This window comes from Chenopodium quinoa, unplaced genomic scaffold (genome assembly GCF_001683475.1).
Source record: "Chenopodium quinoa cultivar QQ74 unplaced genomic scaffold, ASM168347v1, whole genome shotgun sequence".
Taxonomy (NCBI): Eukaryota; Viridiplantae; Streptophyta; class Magnoliopsida; order Caryophyllales; family Amaranthaceae; genus Chenopodium; species Chenopodium quinoa.
The window spans coordinates 2,444,561-2,460,311 of record NW_018742720.1 but is presented as its reverse complement, the minus strand read 5'-3'; positions in this window follow the sequence as shown (position 1 = coordinate 2,460,311).

The following is a 15,751-nucleotide window of genomic DNA, read 5'->3' as shown; positions in this document are numbered from 1 at the left end:
AAAAATAGAGATACACGGACTATTACCTTGATGATGTTTAGAAAAAAGCAACCTCTCCCCTGGTGTACAAGAGATATGCAAGAGGATAAACGTAGTACTGTAGTAGTGATATGTTGGATATCTATATCAATTAACATGTAAGAGTAGGGGTGGCAAAAACTGACCCGACCCGAAAATCCGACCCGAACCCGACCTGAAAATAGCGGGTTTGGGTTGAGATTTTTGACCCGAAAACTTAAATGGGTTGACACGAACCCGACTCGAAATTAAATGGGTTAGGTTAAGGTTGAAAATTTCAACCAGAAAATTTAAAAAAAAAAAAAAAGAAAAAAAAGAAAAAAAAAGAAGACTACTACCAACCCAAGCCCAAATCTTTAAGCATAAACCCTAACTCATTTTCACCCTCACAAGCCGTCACTAGGGGTGAAAGTGAATCGGTGTAAAACCGAACCGAATCGAAAAACCAAACCGAATAAGGAATGTGGTTCGGTTTTTTGACACGAACCCGACTCGAAATTAAATGGGTTAGGTTAAGGTTGAAAATTTCAACCAGAAAATTTAAAAAAAAAAAAAAGAAAAAAAAGAAAAAAAAAAAGAAGACTACTACCAACCCAAGCCCAAATCTTTAAGCATAAACCCTAACTCATTTTCACCCTCACAAGCCGTCACTAGGGGTGAAAGTGAATCGGTGTAAAACCGAACCGAATCGAAAAACCAAACCGAATAAGGAATGTGGTTCGGTTTTTTGGGAGGGTGGTTCGGTTTCGGTGTCAAAAATAAAAAAATTTCGGTTTTCGGTTCGGTTTCGGTTCGGGAAATTGAAAAACCGAACAAAACCGAACCAAACTGAATTATAAGCCCAATCCTACAAAACCCCTGCCTGGCCCAAAACTAAATACCCTAGGTATATAATGAAAAAATAAAAAAACCCTAATTCCTCTAATCCTCTCAGCCTTTCTCCACTCTTTCGTCCTCTCTCCTGTCTGACTGTCTCCTCTGAGTCTCCGACCACCGTCCAGTACACCAGGGCACCAGGCGACCACCGTCAACGGTCCACCTGCTTCTCTCTCTTCTGTCTTCTCCTACTAATTAAGGTATGAAATATGCAATTTGCGAATTCAATTTGCGATTTTAATCGTTGCTCTACTTACTTGCTCTCTCCTGTCTTCTCCTACTAAAGTACTAAATACTAATCGTTGCTACTGCATGTTCAATTGTGAATTGCGATTTTAATTTGCGATTTTAACTTGCGATTTTACTTGCTACATTTTAATTTGTGAAGAATATGGCAATTGGTGATGCTAAAATTGATGAAGTGGTCGAAATACTTGAGTGATTGCTCTGTGATGCTACTGCTGTGTTGATCTGCTGCCACTGCTGTGTTGATCTGCTGCTACTGGCCTACTGTGTTGCTGTTCTGCTGGCTGCTGCTACTGTTCTGCTGTTCTGTTGCTACTGTTCTGCTGTTCTGTTGCTACTGCTTTGCTGCCTGCTGGATCGATCTATTCTGCTGGCTGCTGCTATTGTTCTGCTGTTCTGCTGGCTGTAATGTTGTTGAATGTTGATCATGTTATGTTTAACTTAAGTAGTTCTGTTAAAAACTTGTTTAATTTGAGTTTGTATGGATTGATTGGTTTGATTTGATACTTTGTTAGTTTGTTATTTAAACTGAAAACTTAAGTTTGTATGATTTGGATTGGTTTGTAGACTTTGTACTTTGTATGAATTGGACTAAATTTGTTTGCTGTTATATTTGTTAATTTGCACTGCTTGCTGTGTTAGTGAGAATAGTGACTTAGTGTGTTGATTAATGAGGCCCAATTTGCAGATTATTGGCCCAAATAAAAGAGGCCCAAAAAAATCGGTTTGGTTTGATTTTTTATTCTGAAACCGAAATAAATATGGTTCGGTTTCTAAAGTAAAGTGGTGCGGTGTGGTTTCTAAAATCAAGAAACCGAATTAAGGTGGTTCGGTTTCGGTTTGGGCCAAAAACCAAACCGAACACCGAACTTTCACCCCTAGCCGTCACCTACATTTTCTCTTTCCTTCTTCTCCTTATCTCTCTTCACTCATTCTCCTCCTTCTATATCCCTCTTCATCCATTCTCTTCTCCTTATCTCTTCTCATTCGTTCTCTTCTCCTTCTCTATCTTCTTCTAGAATGCTTCAATTCATCCAGAAAATCCGAATTTGAACTTCTCTTCTCTGATTTTTGTGAATTTTGTTCTTTATATTCGAATAATCCTTAAAAGCTCCTATTTCTCTCTCTTCATGCGAGCAAGTCAACAATGTCACGTGAGTAAGCTAGCCACCGTCACTGTCACAACAAGCCCGACCGACCACCATCACTGTCACCGTCTATTGTTGGGGTTTTTTATACTTTAGATCTAGTTTAAATTTAGGTTAGATTGTAGATCTAGTTTTATTTTTCTCAAATTTCTGATTATAATTTTTTTTTGATGAAATTATAATGTAAGTATATACATTTTGTTCCTGATAATCGCCTATTCTTCATCGATCTAGTTATTCTGATTTTTTTACATATTTTTTCTGGTTTTTTTTGTTTTTTTTTTGCGATTTGTTTGTATTGTTTTCTGGGTTTTTTGTTTGAATATTTTTCTGGGTTTTATGATTGATAGATCCAGAAGAATTCAAGGAATGTTGTGTATAACATGTTAAAAAAATTCGAACAGAAAAAAAAAACAAGTCGAATCAGGTCATTTTCGGGTTGACCCGAACCTGAAAATATCAGGTTCGGGTTGGGATTTTCAACCCGAAAACTTAAATGGATCAGGTTCGGGTTGAGGGTCACCTGACCCGAAACTAGGTGACCCGAACACGAACCCGACCCGACCTGATCCGTTTGCCACCCCTATGTAAGAGGATAAAATAGTGTTGGATGTTCACATTTATTTAATTTCAATTCAGTTCAGATTAGCTTCTAATTTCCCTCTCACATAAAATTTTCAGTTCAGCTCCAATCAATTCAGTTCAGTTAAGCTACACTCAGTTCAGTTTAGTAAATGTGAATAGACCCTAAGAGATTAAAAAAATATAAATTAAAAAAAATAACTTAGAGATATACACGGACTGCAGTAGCAAGAGGATAAACGTAATATTGTACTAGTAGTGATAGGATAACCAACAAAATTAATATACCCTTGCTAATTTCATTCTTATTTGTTTTCTTTTAAGGGGTTAATATGTGCTTTCAATTATAGTTAGGGGCTTAGGGCTGATTATGATGCGATGCAAGTCAAGCTCGAGTATGCTCGAGTATCACTAAGCTTGACTCGAACTCGACTCGTTAGTTAAATAGTCAAGCTCGAACTCGAATGAAGCTCGTCTCGTGCTCATTTTGAGCTCGTCTCAAGCTCAATTGGAGTTCAACTTGAGGGCCCACACTAAATATCTAGACAATACTGGGTTATGTTATAACATCTCACCCAACTTTTCCAAAACTTCAATGTGGGAATTTTGTAGAAAATCTAATACCATTACTCCATTAGTATTCTGTTATACATCTCTCATTCTATTCTACCTCATTATAATTTTATCGATGTGGTACAAGTTGTGAAACATCATATTAATATTTTTATGGTTTTGTACGATTATAGTATATTAGTATCATACACATGTATATAGAATATACCATCAACATTCTAATATACATGATATTTTATTACCAACAACCTTAACATTTTATTACTTATACAATCTAAATTTGTTTTTTTTTTTAAAGAATTGTAAATTTGATTTAAGTAATAGTATGTATTTAATTTGTTTAGTATTGTAGTACAAAAAAAAAATTATAACATTATTAGTGTTATCTTAATGCATTATCGTTTGAAGCTAAAATTTAATTAAGACATTAAGAGAGTTTGGAGTATAAAAATATGTTCAATTGGTCTTGTATAGACCCGGTCTACAATAAATTATTATAGACCCAAAATTTGATACTTTCAAATAATATAATCACATTCTGGATGATATAATCACTTTTTTAGATCAACCATTTAATGATATTATATAATCATCTTTAGGATGATAAAATTTAAAAATCATCTTTTGAATGATGTAATTTATTAATTTGATACTTTTTATAATAATAAATTCACTTTTTGAGTGATATATTTACATAACAGTTTCAAGATGATATAATCACTTTTGCAATAATATAATCACATTTCGTATGATATAATCACATTTGTATGGTATACTAAAAGGTTGGGTCTACAATAAGTTATTGTAGACCAGGTCTATTCTAGTCTTTATAAAATATTTTTAGAAACAAATGTTAATTATATCGAGTATAAAAAAATTTTAGAGTATAAAAACTTTTTAGAGTATAAAAATATTTTTAGAAACAAATGTTAATTATATTGAGTATAAAAATATTTTTAGAGTATAAAAATATGTCTATAGTTAATATAGGAAGGAAAACAGATCATGTGACACAGGGACAGTAATGGAAGAGGTGAAGATTTTTCATTATCCATAAATACTGAGATTAATATTGCCTAAGGGACTGTTCTGATTAGCTGAACTGAATAAACTTATTGGAGCTGAACTGAACTACGTAGTAAATATTTTAAGAGAGAAGAAAATTAAGATAAGAACTGAACAAAACTTATTGAAAATGAACTGAATTGAAAATATAAGCTGAAAAGAGCAGGTCCTAAGCCATCATTTTTAATGAAAATTTATTTTTTAAAAGGGTAAAAAAAATGAAAAAATATACTATGGTCAATGACATGACACTTCCCTAACAAAACTACATACTACCTCCGGTTCATTTTAGTTGCAACAAAGGACCATTTTACGGATACCTAGGCAAAACTTTTAAGGGACTTTAAGCATGTGGAGATTAAGTAATTAAGGGAGTAAAATAGGAGGGAAAGCATGTGGGGTCTTTTTTTAATAAAGTAAAACAAGTGGGAAAAAATGGTGAGGTGTACTTTTCCCACCCAAATACTCCCTGACTTTGCACATGGGTGGGGATTCCCTCCCTTTTTTCAGCCAATTTCTTTCACTTTCCCTCCTGAATTTTGAAGGCAAATTCAAAAAATTTGCCAAATACCCCAAAACATAAACCTTTTCATATTCAAATCATATCCCCTTATAAAAAGAGGACTATCCAAACCAGATTTCAGTTTGTTTTTCAAGCAAAAGAGATAGCAGAGAGGGGTTGGGGGGGGGGGGGGTTAAGGGTGAGTAGTTAGTTGTTTACAAAACACCATCCTACAAATTACATAATCCTAAAAATTGTTCATAATTAGCCTAAAATTCACAGTGCTAAAAAGACAAAAGCAGCATCTATGTTCCATTCTTCTAGGCTCCGTTGAAGACCATTCCAAAAAAATCCAGCCACCACTTCATCACCTACAGTCAGCCTGAAAAAAAAAGTATAGGGACTCATGGCAGAGTTCTTGGAAGAACTCTTTTTCAATGAAAATCAACTGTACAATGAGGAGCAAACAATGGAAGCATGGCATCATTTCACAGATGAAGAGACTCAAACTGAAAGAAGGTGGTTATGATGGAGATGATGATGGTGAAGTACATGGTCCACTACATATGTATGGCAGACAAAGCAGAGAAATGACAGTAGAAGAAAAGCGCCAACTAGTTGATGAGATCATGCTCAATATGGAGGGGGACTCATTGCCAAGGGGATTTTTATCCAGTTTGGCAAGAAAGCATCATGTGCATAGATCAACAACAACCAGATGGTTTAAGGTAATTAAACAACACATGTTAGAAGGAAATGTTGTAGATGTAAGGACCAAAAAAATAGGCACTGTGGGCAGAAAACAAAAGGAGTACACAGATGAATTCTTAACTTCAGTGCCTTTATACAAAAGACAAACTGAAAGAGGATATGCTGCAGCACTTAATGTGTCAAAGTCAGCTATTCACATATTAAGGAAAAGGGGTAGATTGAGAACACACACAAGCACAAACAAACCAGCACTCACTGACCAGCATAAAATAACAAGAATGAAATGGGTTCTAAGTCACATAACCCCAATTCCAGCAGAAGGGGACCCTTTATTTGAAGACATGCAACAATGGGTACACATTGATGAAAATTGGTTTTTATCAACCCAGAAACAAGGACATTCTACCTCCTCCCAGCTGAAGACAATCCATACAGAGCCCAACAGTCCAAAAGGTTCAAGATAAAGGCTATGTTTATGGGTATGATTGGGAAACCATTTTATGATGCAAACAAACAATTATTACATGATGGGAAGTATGGTCTTTTCCCTTTTGTGAAGTATGAGGAAGCAAAGAAAAAGAGTAAAAACAGAGACAAGGGAACCATTGAGGCTAAGGCAGTCCAAAGCATTAACAAGGAAGCAATAAGGGACATGCTACTTAATCATGTGTTGCCAACAATACATGAACAATGGCCACCCCAACTTCCCAAAAACATAACTATCCAATGGGATAATGCTAGGCCTCACCAAATACCACAAGATGCAGAATTTCAAGAAGCATGTCAAGCATATGGATTCAACATCCAATTTGTTTTTCAACCAGCACAATCACCAGACATGAATGTTCTAGACTTAGGACTTTTCAATGTCATACAATCACTGCAATATCAGTCATTCCCTCAAACTTTAGATGATCTCATCAAAGAAGTAGAAATAGCATTCAAAGGATTTGATCCAGAGTTGAACAAATATAGTTGGATGACACTTCAGTCATGCATGGTTGAGGTGTTAAGAAGAAAAGGAGGAAACAACTACACAATACCACACATGAAAAAAAGAAGTCTAGACAGGCAAGGTGTTCTACCAGAATTGCTTCAAGTAGACAAGGAATTAATTACAGAGGTTGTTTCCTATCTAGATTCAATCACAATTCCAAGTTCAAATGCAACTGAATTTCAAATGGAAGTGGATGCAGATTAAAGACTATAAGGAACCACATTCAAACCAACACAAGCAAAGACTGCCACATCTAACCAGTAAAAGCTTAACATGTTTTTTGTAGTTTTTGTTGGTATTGGTTAGGTGTATTTTGGTACATAGTTAATGTAAACATTGTTAGGAAGTCTTGTATGGTACTATAGTTTGGTAATTAATGGAAACTCAATCTATTTTGGTCACTAATATTCCATCAGATAGGGTTACATTTCTCTTTCAAGGCATCAATGAGTTATGGTACCTCAATAGATACCTCAAACAGAGGCATCTAGAGCAGCCATGTGACTCAAATAGCTATCAGATGAGTCCCTTCATCATTTGGATGGGATTCAATTTGATCCAATCAGTTGGGAGAGGGGACTCAATGCATCATACACAGGGGACTCAAGGAACAAAATCATACACAGCCCAATTCATACTCCAACCATAGTTACTGAAGCACACAACCAACTTCTCCAATTTTTTTTTAAAAAAGGGGACTCATAAATTTTAATCCAAATCAACAATTCATATATCCAAACAACCAACAACTCATACAACAAAAAAATATCCAAACATATCACAGGATAAAGATAAATCCTTAATAAAAAAACAATTCAAACCCAAACAACCAACAACTGATACACCACCAACATATGCATTTCATACTCCAGCCAACATGTCAAAAAAAAAAAAAAAACAGGGTGCTCATCAATTTTAATCCAAACCCAAACAACCAACAACTGAATCACCAACAACATATGCATTTCATACTCCAGCCAACATGTCAATTCCAAAAAAAACAGGGAGCTCATCAATTTTAATCCAAACCCAAACAACCAACAACTGAATCACCAACAACATATGCATTTCATACTCCAGCCAACATGTCAATTCCAAAAAAAAAAACAGGGTGCTCATCATCAATTTTAATCCAAACCCAAACAACCAACAACTGATTCAGCAACAACATATTCAATAATAAAAGGAAACACGTCTAATCAAAGCCAACCAACCAACAATATCAGACTAGGCATAACAACCAACAGGGGACTCATGAATACCATAATATAGCATAAATTGCATCTGAAGAAGAAGATTAGAGTTTTAGAAATAACGCTGCCCAATTAGTATGGGGGAAGGGACTACTAGGGGTAGTAGATCTGGAGGTAAGCCTCTAGTACATCATCAGGCTCCTGGTCCCCAGGAGGTGAGCCCCTAAAGCGCTTCCTACCAGCGCCAGACCCAGAAGCACTCCAACCCATCATGGGATGGGAAGTGGGTGGCAGGAGAACTTCTCCGGCAGTGAGCTCTTGGAACAAGAAGAACCCGTCTTCGATTTAGCGTCTGGTGGTGGTGAAGCAATTGGAACAGCCACCACAGCAGCAGATCCACCGACTTTGGTGGACACAACCTCCAGACCTGCGCTGTGAGGTGGCGGAACAACCCTTTTGGACCCATAAACCTTAATGGGCTTGTCATCCTCGTCGCTTGAAATGTATTCAGCAAGCTTCACATCGTGTATCTTCCTCCTCGCAAGGGGTGAATCGGTGTCAAAATACAAAGGATGATGAGAGAGAAAGGAGGAAGAAGTACGGTTTTGGAGGAGAAAGAGAAGGCGAAGAAGAGAGAGAAATAAGAAACGAAAAGAGAGAGAGATTTTAAAGAGTTAGGGTTTGAGAGGGGGGGCTTCATTTCTAGAAAAATTTTCCAGAATTTATTTCTCCCAACCATTTTCCAGTATTGAATGCAGATTCAATGAAGGTGGTTGGGAGATGAAGCAATGTAAAGGAGGGGGGGTAAATTTGGTGGGAGTAGTTAGATTAATTCATAAAATAAGTAAACTAAGTAAAACAGATGAGAAGTGTTAATATACTAGGTTAGTAAATAAGTAAGGGCAAATATGTAAATTTCCACCCAAAAACTTACCAAAAAAGGAAAAAAAAATCCACCCCAAAAAGGAAATTGTTGCAACTAAAATGAACCGGAGGTAGTATAAACTCATTACCAATGTTGCTAACCAAACAGGTCGTCAAAGTTGGGAGTTTTTTTCTTGAGAAAACAGTACCTGAGACAATGGAGCTGGTTCAGACGCCTTCTTCTGAGTTTCTCGGGTACAGTAGTAGGAATAAAGAATCATTCCCACCAACACAATCAAGATTCCAAGAATATTTCTCCAGCTAAATGGATCATGAAGCAAGATGTAGCCAAATGCCAAAACCAAGCATGTTTTCAGATGTCCTAGCACTTGATAAGTGACTGGAGATGTCTTTCCAATCACAAGGAAAGTACTGAAATTTACGGAGACAACAATCAAACAAGAACACCATACTAAAGAAAAGTAAAATCAGGGACAACAGCAGAGCATCTACATTTCCATGTATATACACAAACATTATTTTTACTGCTTTTATCTAATGAAAATAATTTCTTTGCACAAAGACTTGATACAAAATGTAATTACTTTACAAAGTCAATACTGATGACTGTTGCAGTTCTTTTGGCCTTTTGGGAGCCAAAAAAGGTTATCTTATCCTCTACCTATGTGCGAGCTATACGTACACCTTCGTTCTTTTTTAATTGCAACGTGGGATGTGTGTGCGGTAAGAGATAAAAAAAAAAAGAAAAAAAAAGGGTGACCCATGTGATGAGTAGGTCAAAGAGATAGAGAGAATCATTGTCCAAATTAAAGTTGTAATTAATTTGCAATTAATTTGATACAAGTCCATCGGTACCACTAATAACACCCCACGTTTCAGCCTAGGTCATTCGAAAATCCTAGGCGTTTCCTGGGTTTTGAATTTTTTTTTCTTCTTTTTTTTTGTTTTTTATTTCACGTATAGGTTGATCGTCTCACTTAGCTTAAAGCGCCTAATAATAGGCTCATCACGGAAACACCGACATACTGGTTTTAGCGGAAACAAAGTTCAGGCGAGCTTTAGAGATCGACAAACGTTGGTCTTCAAAAAAATTTCATAATATTATCGCAACAAACGTTCAAGTACCGAAGCTCTATTGTCCAGAGACGCGTAAAAATCTCCATCAAAGCTCTTTTGTTCAGATACGCGTGGACATTCTGACGGGGTAAAGTCGTATCCCCTAATCAAAAATAATTACCTAAATCTCTAACTAAAGTAGATAGGGAAGTAGGGTTGAACTATACAGGGAAACATGTCTTTTTAATTCTAATTAATTATTATAATCTAAATTATCTAAGTAACCAATATTTTTAGGTATGAATTCTATACTACGAAGAATAAGTTTAGGGAGAAAAGAAACAATAATAGAGAAGCCTAGGGTCACAGGTTCACCAATAATTAATGTTTCGGGATAGAACGAAGTAATTAATAATTAACAATGCACAGATAACAAGATTAACAGGCTCTCGCAATTTATTAATCAATATAGATCTAACAGGCTCTCGCAATTTACTAAATCTAAGTTCCTATTAAAAATAGCCTTTAATATTAAATCAACATATGCTCGATTCATCAATTTAATATTGCTAAACATTCACAATCAAATTACATCAGCTCGATTCATAATCTAATTGCAAAGAATTAAAACAATTCGATAAGAAATTATCATGCAATATCAATAATCAATAATAACAAACTATCCCTTCATATTAATTATGGATCCCCATAAACCCTAGAATGGAACTACTCACAAATCATTATAATTAAGCCAATCAAGTAAATAATTAAAAGCATAATCAAGAAAGCAATTAAAATAGCTGAAATTAAAAGGGAAGAAATTGTACCAAAAATAAATCTGGAATTAAAGGAAGTATTAAGAACAAAAGTTTAGAGAGAATTTAAGAGAGCGAAAAATACTAAGTAGAGAGAGAAAGTCTAAGAAAGAAGGTAAGCTAATAATTCCGTACATAATCGTATTTAAACCTTTCCTAAAACAAGAATTAAAACTAAACTTAATCAGGTCCTCCAGAAACACGCGCCCGATCGGGCGCGCCTTTTTCCTCGCGTTACTACCCAGCAGCATCGCCCGTATGGCTAGATGCTTGCACGATCGGGCGCGCCTTTGCACGCTCAGCCTAAGAGTCCTGCCGCGCCCGATCGTGCTAGAGGTAGCCCGATCGGGCGGTTGCTTCTCCTTGAGGATTGGACTTCGATTGGGCTAGATTTCTCGGCCCAATCCGGATTTCCTCTCGGGTCTCGAATACTTGGTCCAAATACCTCGGGATCCCAATTACCGAGCCCTTAATCACCGGCTCTCACCGATCCTGGGCTCCAAAAGTGGTCGTGTCCTTCTAGCTTCCGTAATCGATCCATAAAGCCCGGGAAAATGCTCCAAGAGTGCAATTTCCTGTAAAAATACAACTAAAACTACGAAAACACTAGAACACACAAATTAGTAATAAAAGTGGCCCGAAAGAGCCAAAAACACTACTAATAACAACCAAGGGACGGGGATAAAACACTATATAAAATGGACATATCACATTCCTTTCTAAAGCTCTTTTGCTCTAGAGACGCGTGGGCATATCACAGAAGCTCTATTGTTCAAAGACGCGTGGACAATCTTCATCAAGCTCTTTTGTTCAGAGACGCGTGAAAATTTCCATCAAGCTCTTTTGTTCAGAGACGCGTGAACATTTCCATCAAGCTCTTTTGCTCCAGAGACGTGTGGGCATATCATTCAAAAGCTCTTTTGTTCAGAGACGCGTGGACATATCATCAAAGATCTCCTATTTCCTACAAAGCTCTTTTGCTCAGAGACGCGTGGGCATCCTATTATCAAGCTCTTTGTTCAGAGACGCGTGGACATACTTAAAAAAAAAATAAGCTCTTTGTTCAGAGGCGCGTGAACATATCAAAAAGAAGCTCTTGGTTTAGAGACGAGTGAACACCGAAACAGCAAGGTGGCGTTCCCTAGATTGTGGAGAGTTGTCACAAACAACTGAGGATTGTTTCAAGAGAGACAATCTTCGATAGTATTCCTTGGACGTGGAATATTATCAAAGCGGAGGAGGATCGTTTCAGGCGAAGCAATCTTCTATATTGAAAGCAGTTACAGGCGTAGCGATTTTCAAGCGGGATGGCATTATCTAGCTTGCAGGAGGTCATCAAAACAATCGGTTACTCTCAGAGACGTGTGCTCGACGGTGCAAGATACGCGTTTCTTAACTCTTTTATCTGTTTCACTAACCCTAGTTTTGTAGGTATTGGCGTTACAAGAGTGATTTAGGATCGCAGAACGTTCTGAATCATTCTCCGTCCCTATCGATACTTTGACTTTTGTTTTCGAAACACGCGTTTCTCCAAACTCAGTCAAAGTGGGGGCTTCTGTAGACACCCATTTGTGTCTCCCCAAAACCAAACCCGGTGATGAGCACATTTCACATCGAATCATAATCGAATGAAGCGAAAGTGTGGAAAGTCTAGTGTTGCGGATAGTTTTTAATTTATTTTCTCTTCTCTCTGTTTTTGAAAACTTATTTTAAGAAAACAGTCAATCCAGTTTGGTTGGTCCATGATATGGGTCCAATAATAGTGTAGTTGGATGGGGCTTGACAAGAGCTTTCCAACGATATATTATAAGCCCAATTCCGATGAATATTGAGGAAGTTATGGCCAATTTACTAAATTGTGCCCGGTTTGAGCCTTATGTGCGGCCCAATGATCTAGGGGAGGGCCTAATATGATTTATCATTCCTAATGCAATTAGTAATGGTTTTAGTCTTCTAGATTCTTCTAGAAGGTTCTTTTCATTCCTAATTCAATTAGCAATGATAAATTGACTTTTGTTGACTTTTCAGATTTTTAATTAAAATCAAAAAACATTTTCGAGGAAAAGATACGATTTTATCTGATTTTCGAAAACGCGTCCAAAACAAACCAACTGACTCCAAGCATTGGCGCCTGGCGCCAATAAGCTGGTGCTGGCGCCAGCTCTATTTTGCGTCCGCCAACCTCGTTTTGCGTACGCCAAGTACTCTGTTTTGATATTTTATCTTTTTGGCTGATTTTCTCTATAAATAACGTCTTAAAAACTCCGTTTTCATTCATCAATTATCATCAACAATCAATTTTAATTAATATTCAGCAATTCTCACGAATATTCACCTACAATCAGTTTTCATTCGCAATCATTAATTCCCTAATTCTCTCTTAATTCAATCGTCCTTCTCTCTCTTTTCTAAAATTGCTTTTCATACAAAATTCTGCATTCATTAGATCTAGAAACACCTAGCTATATTCGAAGTTGTCTTCGCTCTAAACGTGAAAGGTTTAATTTCTGAGGGTTTGGTCCCAAATCTCTCTTTCAGTTATTTAATTTAATTGTTTGTTTATTATTTTCCTTGAATTTATTAACGTGTATATTTTGTTATTAGAAAGAGGTATGAGACATCAAAGTAAGTACTTTAATTGATGTTATGATGTAGAAATCATGTTTAGATTGTTATTATGATATTCCTAGTATCATGTCTAGGGTAATTTTAATATTAAATATGATTGTTACGATGCTTCCTACACTAGGTGAAAAAAGGCATTTGGCAGCGGTTCAAACCCGGTCTAAGGCACCGGTTTGAACCGCTGCCTATGTGAGGGGTGCCAAAAACCAAGTTTTTGGCACCGGTTCAAAACCGGTGCCATAGGGTGGAATAGGCACCGGTTAACCGGTGCCAAAAAGGCCCACTAAATTTTTTTTCAAAGTTTTTGGCACCGGTTAACCGGTGCCAAAAACCCCAAAAATCAATTTTTTTTTTTTTTTGCTTAAAAATTAAATAAACTAAATTAAATAAAAACACAAAATATAAATCAAACATCACAATCAATATAAACGATTCTGTTTAATATATAATCAATAAAATTTTACAACATAGATCAATAAAAAAAATTACTAATAAATCAAAAAAAATTACAACATATAAATAAATAAAAAAAATACAATATAAATCAAAAAAAAAAAAAATACAACATCACAATCTAAAAATCCCCATATTCTTGATTCTTGATTCTTGGATTATGTATACCTGCGCCAATTAAAACATAAAAAATCGAAAAAAACCCAGAAATAAAAAAATCAAAACAAGTTGCGAAAAAAATAAAAAAACCCAGAAAAAAAAATCGAATAAAAATCGATTAAATTAAAAACAAAATCGAAAAAACCCAGAAATCAAAAAATCAAAACAAAATCGAAAAAATAAAAACAAAATCCCAGAAAAAATGAAAAAAAAACCCAGAAATCATAAAAATAAAAACAAAATCGAACAATAAAAAAACCAGAAATCAATTAAAATAAAAACAAAAACAAAAAAAATTGAAATCAAAAAAACCCAGAAAAAATTGAAAATCAAAATCAAAATAAGACAACGAAAGTAAAAATTGAAACACAAAAATCGAAATCGAAAAAAAAGAAAAACAAAAATCAAAATCAAAAAACAAAATCGAAAAAATAAAAACAAAATCCCAGAAAAAAAATGAAGAAAACCCAGAAAAAAATAGAAATCATAAAAATAAAAACAAAAACGAACAAATCAAAAACCCAGAAATCAATTAAAATAAAACAAAAACGAAAAAAAATTGAAATTGATATCGAAAAAACCCAGAAAAAATCGAATTCAAAATCGAAAAACAAAATTCAAAAATCAAAAATCAAAAATCAAAATCAGAAAACAAAAACCCAGAAATTGAGGGAGGAGGAGACGTGTTCTTGGTGCTCTCCGTGGAGGTGTTGCATGTGCTCTCCGTGGTGGTCTTCGTGGTAGCTTTGGGAGAATGAAGAAAGGGAAGGAGGAGATAAGAAAGGGCGAAGGAGGAGATGAGAAAGACTGATGAGAAAGGGCGAAGGAGGAGATGAGAAAGGGCAAAGGAGGAGATGAGAAAGACTTATGAGAAAGGGCGAAGGAGGATAAAGGGCGAAGGAGGAGATGAGAAGAGGAGAGAGAAAGAGTAGGAAAGAAGAGGAGGGGAGAAGCGGCGAGAATAATAGGGTTTAGTATTAATATGGCCGATTTTTTTTTTTTTTTTTTAAGTGTAAGCGGTTTTCTTTAAATTAAGGAGCGGTTCAATTGGCACCGGTTCAAACCGGTGCCCTTTTAGTTTTTGGCACCGGTTTGGTCTGAACCGGTGCCTTTTATATTTGTGTAAAATGGCGCCCAAATTTGGGCCGGTTTAGGGCACCGGTTTGGCCTGAACCGGTGCCTTTATGGGGGTGCCTTATTGTATTTTTCTACTAGTGCTATGTTCTTCCTAATATTTATGATTGTAGTATCATGTTAGGGTTAAAGATTTGATTTTTATTGTTTAGTGGCATGCTAGGGTTTGTTATTATTCTTGTTAGTATCATGCCTAGGATCTTGCTATTATGCTTTAACATGAACATGTTTATTTCTATGAATATAATTATTGTTATTATGATTATTATTATTGATTATTTATTATGTTGCTTGATTCATTATTTATTGTTATTGCTTGATCACACTTTTATGCATGTTTAAAAGGGAATTTGTACTTGCATTGTAATCACGCTTAATGAGATAATTAATAATCTTGTTTAGGTTTAATGTGATTATAATTTCAAGTGATCGCCAATAATAGTTTATTTGTGCATTATATTCAACTAACATAGATAAACAGGTTTAGGGTTAGTCCTATTGATTGCATGTTAATTAAAAAACGCACATGAATACGATCAGAATAAAGTAGAAGCCTATTATTAGGGCGGGATCAATCTCTTTTAGGTTTTGATTTGTACCTTCATCCCCGAACCCTTATTTGGTTCTAGACCTTATGGAGTTGACGATCTCTTGGATCGTTAAGGGGTGTAACCTTCACTCTGTGAACGGTTTACAAGTTCCTAAAACTTGTT